This window comes from Urocitellus parryii, chromosome 4 (assembly GCF_045843805.1).
Source record: "Urocitellus parryii isolate mUroPar1 chromosome 4, mUroPar1.hap1, whole genome shotgun sequence".
Lineage (NCBI taxonomy): Eukaryota > Metazoa > Chordata > Mammalia > Rodentia > Sciuridae > Urocitellus > Urocitellus parryii.
This window is the reverse complement of record NC_135534.1, coordinates 106999636-107013088: the sequence shown is the minus strand read 5'-3', so window position 1 is coordinate 107013088 and position 13453 is coordinate 106999636.

Here is a 13453-nt window from a genome sequence, read left to right as displayed (position 1 = left end):
CCAAACTAGGCAAAGACATTATATGGAAAAATAAAACAAAAACAAACTACCAACTACTGTTCTTCAAGAAGAGATATAGAAATTCTTTCTTTTTTTCGTTCTTTTTTTTTTTGTTGTTGTTGTTGGTGGCATACTGAGGATTGAACTCGGGCGTATTTTATCACTGAACTACACCCCCAGCACCCCCCCCTTTTTTTTGAGAAAGGGTCTCACCAAGTTGCCCAGGCTGGCTTTGAAGTTGTGATCCTCCCATCTCCTGAGTACCTGGGATTACAGACATGGACCAGGCTCCAGATACTGAAATTCTCTCTCTCTTTTTTTTTTTTGTACTGGGTATTGAACTCAGGGGCACTCAACCACTGAGCCACATCCCCAGTCCTATTTTGTATTTTAGTTAGAGACAAGGTCTCAACTGAGTTGATTAGCACCTTGCTTTGTGCTGAGGCTGACTTTGAACTCACGATCCTCCTGTCTTAGCCTCCTGAGCCACTGGGATTACAGGCATGCACCACTGGGCCCAATCAAATACCAAAATTCTTAAAAAAATTTTTAGCAAATCAAATTCAGCAATAGATAAAAGCTATAATAAATCATGATAAAATAGCATTTGTCCTAGAAATTCAATATTGATTAAACATTCAAAAGTAACATTATACATAACTTGGATGACTCTTGAAGACATTGTGCTGACTGAAATAAGTAGTAACCAAAGGACAAATGCTATATGATTCTGCTTATATAACACATCTAGAGCAGTCAAAATAACTGAAACAGAAAGTAGAATGGTGGTTTCCAGGAGCTGGGGGGAGGGGAAAATAAACGGGAATTGTTCAATAGTTATGTTTCAGTTTTGAAAGAAAAAAGTTCTAGAGATCTATCATATGACTATGTGAATACAGATTACACTATTGAACAATTAATGGCTAAGATGGTAAATTTAACATTGTGTTGTTGGTTGCTTTTTCATCATAATTTAAAGAAAAGTCCATCTACAATTTACCACAGGCACTTAGCAGAATATTTATCTCCTACTCTCCAGAATCTTTAAATAAGATATTTTACATAGCCAATTGGTTTTGCAGATGTGATTGAGTTAAGGAGGTGGAGACAGTGGATTACCTGGGTGGGCCCAATATAATCACAAGGGTCCTTATACATGAAGAAAGGAGGCAGCGGGGTGAGAGTCAGATGAAGAGATCTGTGATGTCAGAATTAGGTATTGGAGGGCTAGGGATATGTATCAGTGGCTAAATGCCCCTGGGTTCAATCAAGAAGAGGAAAAAAAAATAGGGATTGGACTGATTTTTTTTTTTTTTTGAGAGAGAGAGAGAGAGAGAGAGAGAGAGAGAGAGAGAGAGAGAGAGAATTTTTCAATATTTATTTTATAGTTTTTTTTTTAGTGGACACAACATCTTTATTTGTACGTGGTGCCGAGGATTGAACCCAGCACCCCACGCATGCCAGGCAAGCATGCTACCGCTTGAGCCACATCCTCAGCCCGGGATTGGACTGATTTAACTGATGCAATTGCTGGCTTTGAAGGTGGAAATGACAAATGAACCAAAGAAAGAATGTGGGCACCCTTTAGAAACTGGAAAAGACAAGGAAATGAATTCTCCTAGAGCTTCCAGAAGGAATGCAGCCCTGCCAACACCTTGTTTTTAGCTTCATTAGATCCATTTGGACTTTTGATCTCCAGAATCACAAAATAATGAATTCGTGTTGTTTATCCACTAAGTTAGTTATGTCAGGAATAGGAAACTGTTATCCCATAAAAAAAGACCTAAAAAGATTTCTTCACATTCTTCACATTCATTTGAATGTGATCATATCAATAGTAGTAGGCAAAGTTTTTGACAAAATTCAACATAGATTCATAATGATATAGTCTTAGCAATTTGGGAACAGATGGGAACTTACCCAATCTGGAAAAGGGCATCTATAAAAAGAATCCTACAGCTATTATCATACTTAGTTGTGAAAGACTGAACATTTTTCTTCTCAGGAACAAGGAAAGGAAGTCTATTATAACTGCTTATAGACAAAAGTGTACGAGAGGTCTTAGTGCAATAATTCAAGATAAAGAAACACAGGGCATATTGCTTGGATAAGAAGATTAAAAACTGTCTTTACAGACAACAAAATTATCCACTTAGAAAATCTTAAGAAATCCACAAATAAGCTAAGAAACTAGAAATAAGTGAGGTTAGCAATGCTAGAGTTAAATATGCAAAAATTAATTGTATTCTATATACTAGAAACTAACAATTGGGAATTTTAATTGAAAATGACACTTATGTAGCATAAAGGCATGAAACACTTGGGGGAAATTAGCAAAATTTATACAATACATTGAAAACCACAAAACACAGCTGGGAGAAATTAAAGCAGATTTAAATAAACACAGAGATATACCATGTTCATAGACAAGAAGACTTGATATTTTCAATATCTCCCTGAATTGGTTTTCAGTTTTAATGTATCCTCAGTCAAAATCACAGCATGATTTTTGAGAAACTGACCAGCTGATTCTAAAATTTATATAGAAACATCAAAGTCTACAATAACTACAAAAAATACGAACAACAGAGCAGATTATGCTAAGTGAAGCTAGCCAATCCCTAAAAAACAAACGCCAAATGTCTTCTTTGATATAATGAGAGCAACTAAGAACAGAGCAGGGAGGAAGAGCAGGAGGAAAAGATTAACATTAAACAGAGACATGAGGTGGGAGGGAAAGGGAGAGAAAAGGGAAATGGCATGGAAATGGAGGGAGACCCTCATTGTTATACAAAATTACTTATAAGAGGTTGTGAGGGGAAAGGGGAAAAAAACAAGGGAGAGAATTAAATTACAGCAGATGGGGTAGAGAGAGAAGATGGGAGGGGAGGGGAGAGGGGATAGTAGAGGATTGGAAAGGTAGCAGAATACAACAGTTACTAATATGGCATTATGTAAAAATGTGGATGTGTAACTGATGTGATTCTGCAATCTGTATACGGGGTAAAAATGGGCGCTCATAACCCACTTGAATCTAATGTATGAAATATGATATGTCAAGAGCTTTGTAATGTTTTGAACAACCAATAAAAAAATACGAAGAACAAAGAAAAGTCTAGGAAACTTATTACCTTATTTCAAAACCTACAATAAAATGAGTACTTGTTAGATAATTGTAGTACAGAATACATATTTAGATCACTGGAATAGAATAGATTTATGCATATATGGTTAATAGATTTTTTTCACAAAGATGCTAAGGTAATTCAATGGTGGAAATAATAGTATTTTTTTAAACACGTAGTATAGAATAATAAAAATAAAAAGGACTGGGGATATAGTTCAGTGGTAAAAGTATCCCTGAGTTCAATCTCCAGTACCAATAAATAAATAAATAATATCCTAAGTCAAACATACAAAACACAACCTACAACAACAATAAATCAATAAATTGGAGTCCATCAAAATGAAAAACTCTTGTTTTTTTAAAAGACCTGACTAAGAAAGTAGGGGTTGAAAATATTTGTGAAACATTTATCTAACAAGTACTCGGCTACAGAATATTTTTACAAAATTTCTTTCTGTTCAGTAAAAAGACAATCAGTCTGATTAAGAACTGGGCAAAAGCTATGGAGTGACATTTCTCCACTAAAGGTAAGCAAATGACAAATAGGCACATGAAAGGATGCTCAACATCATTAATCACGAGATAAATAAGCTTTACAATCACACCGAGATACCTCACAAGTACTTGAATGGCTAAAATTTTTACAAGACTGATTACACCCTATGTTGGCAAGATGAGAAACAACAGAAAGCCGTATGATTTGTTGGAGCAAATGCAAAATAGCATAGCCACTTTAGGAAACAGTTTTGGTAGTTACCTATAAGTTAACCCTCTTACTATAACCTAGTAAATCCACTTCCAGGTTCTTATCCAGAGTAATAAAAATAATCACTCAATGACACTTATGTAATTATTCACAGCAGCTCTATCTATAATACCCCAAGCTGAAACAAAGACAGATGTCCATAAAAGTGAATGAATAAATAAGTTATGTACTATCCTTACAATGGAATACTATCTGATATTAAAAAGGAACCACTTATCCAGGCAACAACCCTGATGAATCTCAACAACGTTTTGCTAAGTGAAAAAAGGCAGGCAAAAAAAGATTATATACTGTAAGTTTCCATTAATGTGAAATTCTAGAAAAGGCCAAACTCTGGTGTCAGAAAGCAGATCAGTGATTTCCAGGGGCCAGCAGTAGTTGATTTACCCCAAGGGACCATGAGGAAAGTTTCTGGAGCAACAGGAACGTTTCTGTATCTTGCTTCTCAGGGTGGTTTCATGACTGAATACATTTGTCTGAAACTCATTGATTGGTACATTTAAAATTGATTCATGGATACTATGCCTTATGTAATTTATGTTGTATTAATTATGTTTTATATAATCTATACTTCAATAACTCCAATAAAAGGATACCATTAAGAAAATTAAGAGGCAAGCCACAGATTTGAAGAAAATATCCACATATCTGATAAAGATTCAGAGCCACCAAAATATACAAAGAACTCCTATGATTCCACAATAGGGGTTGGGGGTGAAGCTGAGTGGTAGACTTGGCATATGGAAGAGTCTGGGTTCAAGCCTAAGCACAAATAAATAAACAAATAAGCAACCCTATTAAAAATGGACAAAAGGGGCTGGGGATGTGGCTCAAGCGGTAGCGCGCTCGCCTGGCATGGAAGCGGCCCGGGTTCAATCCTCAGCACCACATACAAAGATGTTGTGTCCGCCGAAAACTAAAAAATTATAAATAAATATTTTAAAAAATGGACAAAAGACTTGAATAGATACTTTGTGAAGAAAATACACGAGTGTCAATATGTACACAAAACACTGCTTGACATAGTTAGCCATTAGGTAACTATAACGAGAAGCTACTACACACGCACCAGAATGACTAAATTTAAAAAGCCTAATAACAACTCAGCACTGATGGGTCCCTGGAGCAACTGGGATGTCTCCGAGATGCTGGCAGGAATTCGAAGTAGGGCAGCTGCTTTGGAACCAGGTTTGTTTCTCATAAAGTCCAATAGACCTCTACTGTTTGACATGGTAATTCCACTCCTAGGTATTTATCCAAGAGAAATGAAAACATGCTCACAAAACCAAACATTCATAGAAGGTTTATTTACGATAGTCCCATACCAGAAACAATCCAAACGCTCAACATCAGAATTGCTTGACAAATTCCAGTGTCGTCACACAGCGGGGTCCCAAGAAATGACTCGCGTGCATCAAGACAGACGAATCTCAAAAGCGTAATACTGAGAAAAAAAGCAGGGCACTAAGTGAGCAGCCCAGGTCATGTGACTCCACTCATGTCAAGTTCTAGATTAGGCACTACAGATCTATATTTGGAAACTAGGTTAGTCTGGAGTGGAGGTGGGTGGTGAGATTGACTCTGAAAGAATGTGAGAGAATTTTGCAGTGAGGTGGTAATGTGCCTATTATGATAGGCATGTGGGGTACTTGGAGATAAACATTTATCAACACGCACGGTACAGCTAATATTTGTACATTTTAATGTATGTAAATTTTCCTAAAACATAGTAATGTCAAAAATAATAAAAAACCGAGTGGGTAAAAGTAGGAGGAAATGAGAAAGGCAAAGTGGGATGGTTGTTGAAGCAGGGTGATGGGCACCCAGGGGTTTAAATTATACTATTATGTTTACTTGGTGTATTTTTTAAGTTTTCCATAATAAAAAGTGAAATAAAATAAAGGGGAAGAAAAGGATAATTATACCTCCCGGGGCTGATGTGTTGGTGTGAGGCGAGGCTGGGGAGAGGTTTTGTAGGCTGTGAAGTGCGGCTGACATAAGCTCTCTCCGTGGAATCTGCCCCCCTCTCCCTCTGCTGGGGTTCCTGTTCTCTTTGCTCACTCTTGTTCTCCTTCCTGAATTCCCTGTTTTCCTCTCTCCCTTCTGCCTAGCTCCCTTCTTTGCCTCAATTACCCTTTGTCCATGGGTGGCTCCAGATTTATCCTGGGGCTCTATGGCATCTGTCCCTGACTTTGAGGGAGATGATATAGAGGGGGCTTGCCCACCACCAAGGTGCTTCCTGCCGTTTCTCCGTGTCCCTTTCTCTGCTCCACTCCTCCACCTGTATGTCTCCCCAGACAGGGAAGCAGGTGACAGGCGATGCTTTGCTGCATTATTGTATTAGAGCCAGCACCGGTAACAGAGCAGAGAGGCTGTGTGGCCCTGACTTGTCACCTCCACCTGGTTTCCCTGAAAACTCTCAGAGTACAGGGAAGTCTGGCTGTGGTTCCCAGTCCTGCACCCTGCCCCACCCAGCCCTCCACCTCTTCCCTGGCTCCCAGCTGACGGGTGACAGCCTCACTGCACTGTCAGCACCCAGCCCTTGCACCTGACTCGATTTTGCCAGGAACCAGCTGAGCACCTGGCACTGCTCTGGAAACGCTGGCTTAGGGGCAGTACCTAGGAGATGCCCGTGTTCTGTGCTCACCTTTGTTCTCTTTTAACCATCCATGAACTCAATGGATATTTATTGAGCACCCATTGTTTGCTGGGTGCCGTGTTGATGCTGTGGCCATAGAGATGAGCCTGGGTTATGGTCTGGTGGTGGAAGTGGCATAAACAGATGGTCACGATACATTATGACATTATGGTCAGGGACTGTTCCTGGAGTCCCTGGGAAAGCTGTGGGGCTCACTCAGCCTGGATTGGAGTGAGGAGGTCCAGTAGTGATTCTGGAGGAAATGCCAATTAAGCTAAAAACCAAAATGGGTGGAGGGGCACAGGAACAGCATGGGGGATGGCTTTAGGGTACGCACTCCTTGGAGGGGCTTCCTGGGAACTGCAGTGAAGGGGGGGTCCAGCAAGAGAGGAGCCTGGAGAGCCAATAACCTCCCTGCCAGAAGCAACCTGGTCCAGCCTCCCAGGGCTCCTGATCCCTGTATGGATCAGGAGGACTCCAGGGGGTCCACTGGCCTCTCCTGGAGTAGGAGCAGCAAAGGCTCCACTCCAGGAGGACGGTGCTATGCTGGGGCCTCCGTGTCCCTCTCACTAGGCTGCCTTCTTCACCAGGGGCCTCAGGCTGGACAGTGACTCAGGCAGAGCTGGCCTCATTGCCTTCCATGTGACTCACACCTTCCTTCTGCCGCTGTGGGCTCAGGTTGCCTCCTCCTGCTCTCAGGGAGTCCTCTGGCTCTGGGTCAAGTTTTGGTTGGGCTCTGAGTCTGGTTCTGGTCTTAGGCTTAGCTGTGCCCTCAGGTGAGGTCATGCATGAGAAGCCAGGCCTTGCTGGGGACAGGCCAGGATTCTGACTACACAGCCTCCTCCTGGAGAAGGGCCTCTCTGGATTCCGGAGCTCCGGAGGCCAGGGTGTGTGCAGGGGCAGTCATGCGGTGGTGACTGGCTACGAGTGACCTTCCCAGAGATGGAGACTGGAAGAACATGGAGGACTTGGAAAGAATTGTTAGAGACATCACAAAGGTAGCTGCTTGACTTTAAAATCAGTTAGCCTGCTCAGCCAGGAGGAAGAAAATTGCCAGCATAGTTTAAAGGATTAGAGAGAAAGTTCTAGCGTGAGATTATGTGGAGTTCAAAACCCAGTTCTGCTAGTTATTAATTCTTGTGACTTGGGCAATTTACGTAACCTTTCTGTGTCAGTTTCTTTAAAATGGGGGAGAGCATCACTTCAAATTATGGGAGGACGACAGAGAGACCCATGTCAGGGGTTTAGCTCTGTGCCTGGTACCTTGCTTGGTACATGCTTAGCAAATAATGATGAAAATGCTATTTATTTTTATTCTGTCCAGTCCCTCTGATGGACAGGTGAGTGACCCTTGTCTGCCACTCACTGGAGAGCCTCCCAGGGATTTCTCTCTCTATCCCTAGAGATGAAAATGCTGCAGCAAGTGGAGATGCACCACTGTTCTCAGGAGGGGAATGTTTTGGAGCTGGGACACCTGGCTTCTTTGGTTGATACTGAGCGACTGAGGGCAATTAGCTCAACTCAGTCTTATTTCCTCTTGATTAAGATGGGGATAATGTTATCTCGTGGTCAGAAGTGAAGTTCAGATGGCAGGGGTGAGTAGCTCAGGGCTGACTCCCGACTCTGCTGGGTGGCCCTGGGGGAGTACCTGGCAGAGAGGAGGCCCTCAACCAAAACAGTAACTAGCATTGCTGTTCCAACAAAGTAATGCTGATGACGGTGGAGGTTCTTACAGGAGAGGCCTGGCCGAGTCCCAGGCTCAGGATGAGAAACACATCACATTCTTCCTGGGAGATCAGCACGACCTGCACCTGGGCAGCTTGTGTGTGAAAGGAACGGGGAGGAGGGCATCTTCTGGGGTCAGAGGAGCCAGCCTGGAGCACAAGCTTCACTCTGAGTAGCCTTCATGACCTTGGGACTTCCCTGGTGACTCCATTGTGCCCAGAATCAGTGGAATACCCCCGGGCCAGCATCCCTCTCCCATACCCATGTTCAGTTTGCTCTGTCCACCTGTCTTTTTCCTCCTATCTCTTGCAATTTTGTAAAGATTAGCTTCTAGAATTCAAATAGCAGGAAGAGAACCTAGAGGTCATCCAATCTGTTTCCAACACAGATAGAAAGGATGGATGCTATCTCAGCAAGGCAGACACACTGCAATCTAACTTCAGTCTTTCTTGCGCCTGTTTGAGTTTCCTCTCAATTTTTCCCTCTAGAGGGATAGAGGGAAGCTGGTTAGGTTTGCATCCAAACATCCCTCCCTAGCTTAGGAAGGGTGTTAGGAAACTACCCCTTCTCCAGGCTAAATAATTCCACCACCTTTAACCCTTTCCTCTCAGGTCCTTTAACCCTTTCCTTTTTTAAGTCTTTAATCATCTCCACTGCTCTTGTTTCTGTGTATTTTAGGATGCAGCCCTAAAATTTTACACAGAATTTTACAGCTGAAAGTGACCTGGGACATGCCTTCGAGGAGAGCCACGAGCAGAGGGTGTGAGCCTCACCCTCCCCAACTGCAAGAACAGGAAGGAAACTGGTCAATTCTCCTTTGCGAAGCCCTTCCCCATTCCTCCTCCAGCAGAGGAAAACCCTGCTCATTTTCCTTGAAAGCCATAAGTTAAACAAAAACTTATGGAGCACTTTTGATGCTCTGCACAATGATGACCTTCTTCATCCCTCAGTCGTCCCACCAGGGAGTGAGGAGCAACTTCATTTACAGGCAAGGAAACCAGCTGAGAGAGTTTAAGTAACCTGCCCAAATTCACACAGGAAAGTCCCTGGGCTCCTGCACCCATGCTCCCTGGCCTGCTGCTGTCACCTCAATTCCCACCGTCCCCACAGAGAGCCAGACCTATGGGCCCTCAGGGAAGCTCCTCTCTCATTGAGAAGCTGTTCAGGCCCCAGGGAGCCCGAGCTGGGCTGTGGGGGCAAAAAGTCAAATTCCATCGAGAAACGGAACCAGCAGGATATGTATTTCTATGAAGAAATTTATTTCCACAAACTGGCTCAGGTGATTGTAGGGCTGGCGAGCCTGAAATCCAGGGGGTACGCCGCCAGGGGGAATCTGGGCTGGAGCTGATGCTGCTGAGGGAGGCAGAATGTTTTCTTTTGAGAAACTTCAGTCTTTAACTCATCAGTCCTTTGGACTGATGAGATGAGGCACACCCATGTCACTGTCACTGAGGGTAATCTTCATTTAAGGTCAGCTGGCTGTAGGTGTTAACCACACGGATGAGTACTTTCAAGGCAACACCTAGATTAGTGTTAGATAACCGACTCTCACGGCTTAACCAGCACGGCATCCTTGATGGTGTTGGTAGAGAGCCACGGACGAGGCTGGCCTGATGCAGGGGGCATTTTCCCTGGCTAGTGTTGACGAGGTGCTGAGGAAGGGGTCTTGGGGAACCATCGTGGGTCAGTCAGATTGCGCCACCAGCCCCAGGCCTGACCCCCTACCCCAGGGAGGCCCCACCCAGCTTCTGCTTACCTGAGAGCCACTTTGGGGTCCAATGTATTCTCAGGGGACAAAGACCTGGAAAGATCACAGGGCAGTTCTTGGGGTTGGGGGAGAGGGTTATTGCTTGAATCCCGAGGGACTCCTTGAGCATGGAGCGAGTGTCTCCTTTCTCCCCACATCCCAGGGTTGGGACCATGCCTGGGTCCCTGGAGATGAGCTATGCATGTTTGTTCCTTTGCCTCCCCCTCTGCCCCTAAAATATTCTAGGCAGGTAGAAATCAGTCCTGCGTTTAAAGTGCTCCGAGAAGGGAATTGTGATAGCAGGAAAGGTACTTCTCAATCCAAAGAGTTCTTCTTAATCCGTAATTGAAACCCCCATCCCCGGATTTCAGGATAGACTTTGTTGTATTAGGCTAGCATAAATGAGAAAATTAGACTTCAGACATTTTATTATTACTATAAAATGTCAAACCACTGCAGGCTCCCTGCACTGTCTGTAGCTAGAGGCACTCTAAGAGAACAAAGTTACCATGACCTTAAAAGAACCACAGAGACATTAGGACCCAACCAGAGCCCTCCTCATTGATTCTCAGCTCATCCTTGGCAGAGCCAAAGGCTCAGTTCCTCAACATCAACTGCATAGTAAACTGTCATTTCTAGAGTGTTTAAGTTAGACTCAAAGAAGAACTGCCTGCAGCAAATAGTTCTAACGCTTGAAATAAACAGATGAGAGAGGCTGTGAAATAATTTTCCTCCTAGGTCTTTTAAAGGCTATATAGTTAAAAAATGTGTGTGTGTGTGTGTATTTTTAAATTTTTTTTTCATTCTAGAGGCAGGGGGATAAAACTGGTGGTTGCTCTCCTCCAATCCTGGGGTTCCAGGGAAGGTAGAGGAGGTTTTTTTTTTTTTTTTCCTTTTAAGGGGTTTCCTCTTTCATGAGAAGATGATTGGTGATAGGTGTTACCAGGCCACTGCAGTGGGTGGGTGAGGCTGCTCCACCTGCTGAATCAAGGGAGGCTGCCAGGAGGGGAGGAGAATGGCTGTAAGATGTCTAATGAAGGAAGCTTGGGAGGAAGCCTGGGGCTGGCTAGGGGAGGGCGTGGGAGAGGACTCCGTGGGGGCTGGCTGGCAGGCCACACCTGATCTGAGAGAGCCCAAGAGAACAGGTAGAAGTCACCTCTGCTTCATAAGGATTTTTCTCTGGAAGCCACACCTGCCAGCTCCTCCTTCCTCCTGGTCCTTTAGGGATGAGGTCAGGGCCAGCAGCTAGAGTCCCTCCGGGCGCAGAGGGAGAACAGAATAGGGTGGGAGATGATCGCCTGAGGACGGTCACCGAATCCCTTTCTTTCTTTCAAGGCTTTTTAAAATGAAAAGTTCCCTCTGCTTCGAGGTCCTCTGTCAGTCACAGTGGTAGATCTGACAGCCTGTGGAGATTTTTTTGCCAGTTGGCATGTGACAAATAAGATCTGGGGGCCACCAAGAAACATCCTTTCAGGGAAGCGGTGCAGTGGAGTTGAGCTGGTGAAGGGCAGGAGCCTCGCAGGGGACTTTGTGCATAGTCAGGTTCTTCAGTGGGCAAAGCCAGAGAGAGGGACCTGGGGGAGCTTGGGGAACCATCACCGTCCCTGGGGGGTCCTTGATGTCCACCTCAGACCTCGGTACTGGAGTGTGGAAGCCCTTGCCTCTTTGGGGAGCTGGTGGGAAAGGAGATGGTGGTCTTGGACTGGAACTGGAAGGACAAGGTTTCTTTGATTTCTTTCTCTAGGAAGTTCTTTTTGGCATTGGAATTTTGGGGGTTCACAAGAGAATCTATTTTTCACCAGGTATTTGAGGTGAACAGCCCCACACAGGAGGGGAAGCCTGCCTTCTGGCACATGAAAACCAAAAGACCAGTCAGTCTACACCGGCTGAGAGTTCAACTGAATAAACATCTGCTGAGTCAAAGCAAAGGCCGCCCACCTCTGTCTGGCGGAGAGGACACTTCTGAGCATGGACATCCAGCCCTGCCCAGCCTGGTTGGAGAGACAGGCCTCTCTCAGGTTGTCCTGGGCTGTCACTCCTCTGGGCAGCTCAAGCCCTGGCACATATTTCTCTTATTCATTGTTAACTCCAAATTCAAGCTATTTGCTTACTGATCTCTTTTCACACTGGACTGTCAACCCCAGTGGCAAGATGGGCGACTCATTTCTGGCTGTCTAAGCAGTCCTTGCTTACCACCTGGTCATGGTAGACTGTGCAGTAAAGATGTGAATGAATGAATAGTGAACGGTACTGGTGGTCTGAGCTAAATGCTTTCTGAGTAGGACAGACAGGGAGGTTGCAGCGATAAAGGTTGTGGGCTCCGTGGGGCAGCCTCCTAGAAGACAGAGCCATACCTCTTCCCATCTGCCTTGAAGCACTGGAACCTGCTTCCTTCCCTTAGGACAACTGAAATGGGCACTCTCCAGCATCCTTCTATCCTCCTCCTGTGGTCCATTCACCTGCCTCAATCATCATCTGCTGGTTCTCCCAGGTTGCGTTGGAATGGGCTCACACTGACTTAGGATGGTGGCTGTGCTTCTTTTCCTAGCATGCCTCTCAGTGGTACCTTGAGATTGGCCAGGGTGCAGAAATTCAAAAACACTAGAAACCAGTGTTTTTTTTTTTTTTTTTCATCCTGGAAGAGCCAGTTGCTAAGCTTCTACCAGCACACACCTGCAATCCACTCCATTACCTACTGTGTATACACCTTTCTCTTGTCTCTCTCCTTCCTACTTATATCCCTTCCTCTCCCTTTCCCTCCATCTTTCCTTTCCTCTCTTCTTTTTGTTCTATTATTTTATCCAGTTCTCCCTCTGTTTGTTTTTTTCCTTCCTTCCATCCATTTTCTCTCCACCCACTCATCCATTACTACCCAACTCCTATCCATCATTCATCCGTTTCCATTCGTATCCATCTAATTTTTATTTCTTCCTTCTGTCCATCTGTCCATCTATACACAATTGTTTTGTGGGCATCTTCTCTCTGTTAACTTATTCCTAAGGTTCAGAATATTCACGGAGATTGCTGCATGGCAGGTGCATGAACTCTAAGGTCTAGCAGAGGCCTGCCGGGCTCAGCCAGCATTAATATTGAATCTTTACCTGGACTCCTCTGGCCTTCTATGTCTTCTTGTCCTCTCTTTTATTTTTATAGTCTATTCTCCCAGGGTAAAGGACCTTCTCAGGGGAAGAGGGAGGTGCATGTCCTAACCCCAGACCAGAAGAATGTTTTGCACTTTCCCTCCGGCCTCCAGCTTCAGGCAAAAGTCCCGATTTTTTTCCCCTTTTGGGGAAAAAAACCCAGGGGTGTGTAACCACTGAGCCACATTCCCAGCCCTCTTTACGCTTTATTTTGGGGCAGAGTCTTGCTAAGTTTCTTAGGGCCTTGCTAAGTTGCTGAAGCTGGCCTTGAACTTGTGATCCTCCTGCCTCAACTTCCCAAGCTGCTGAA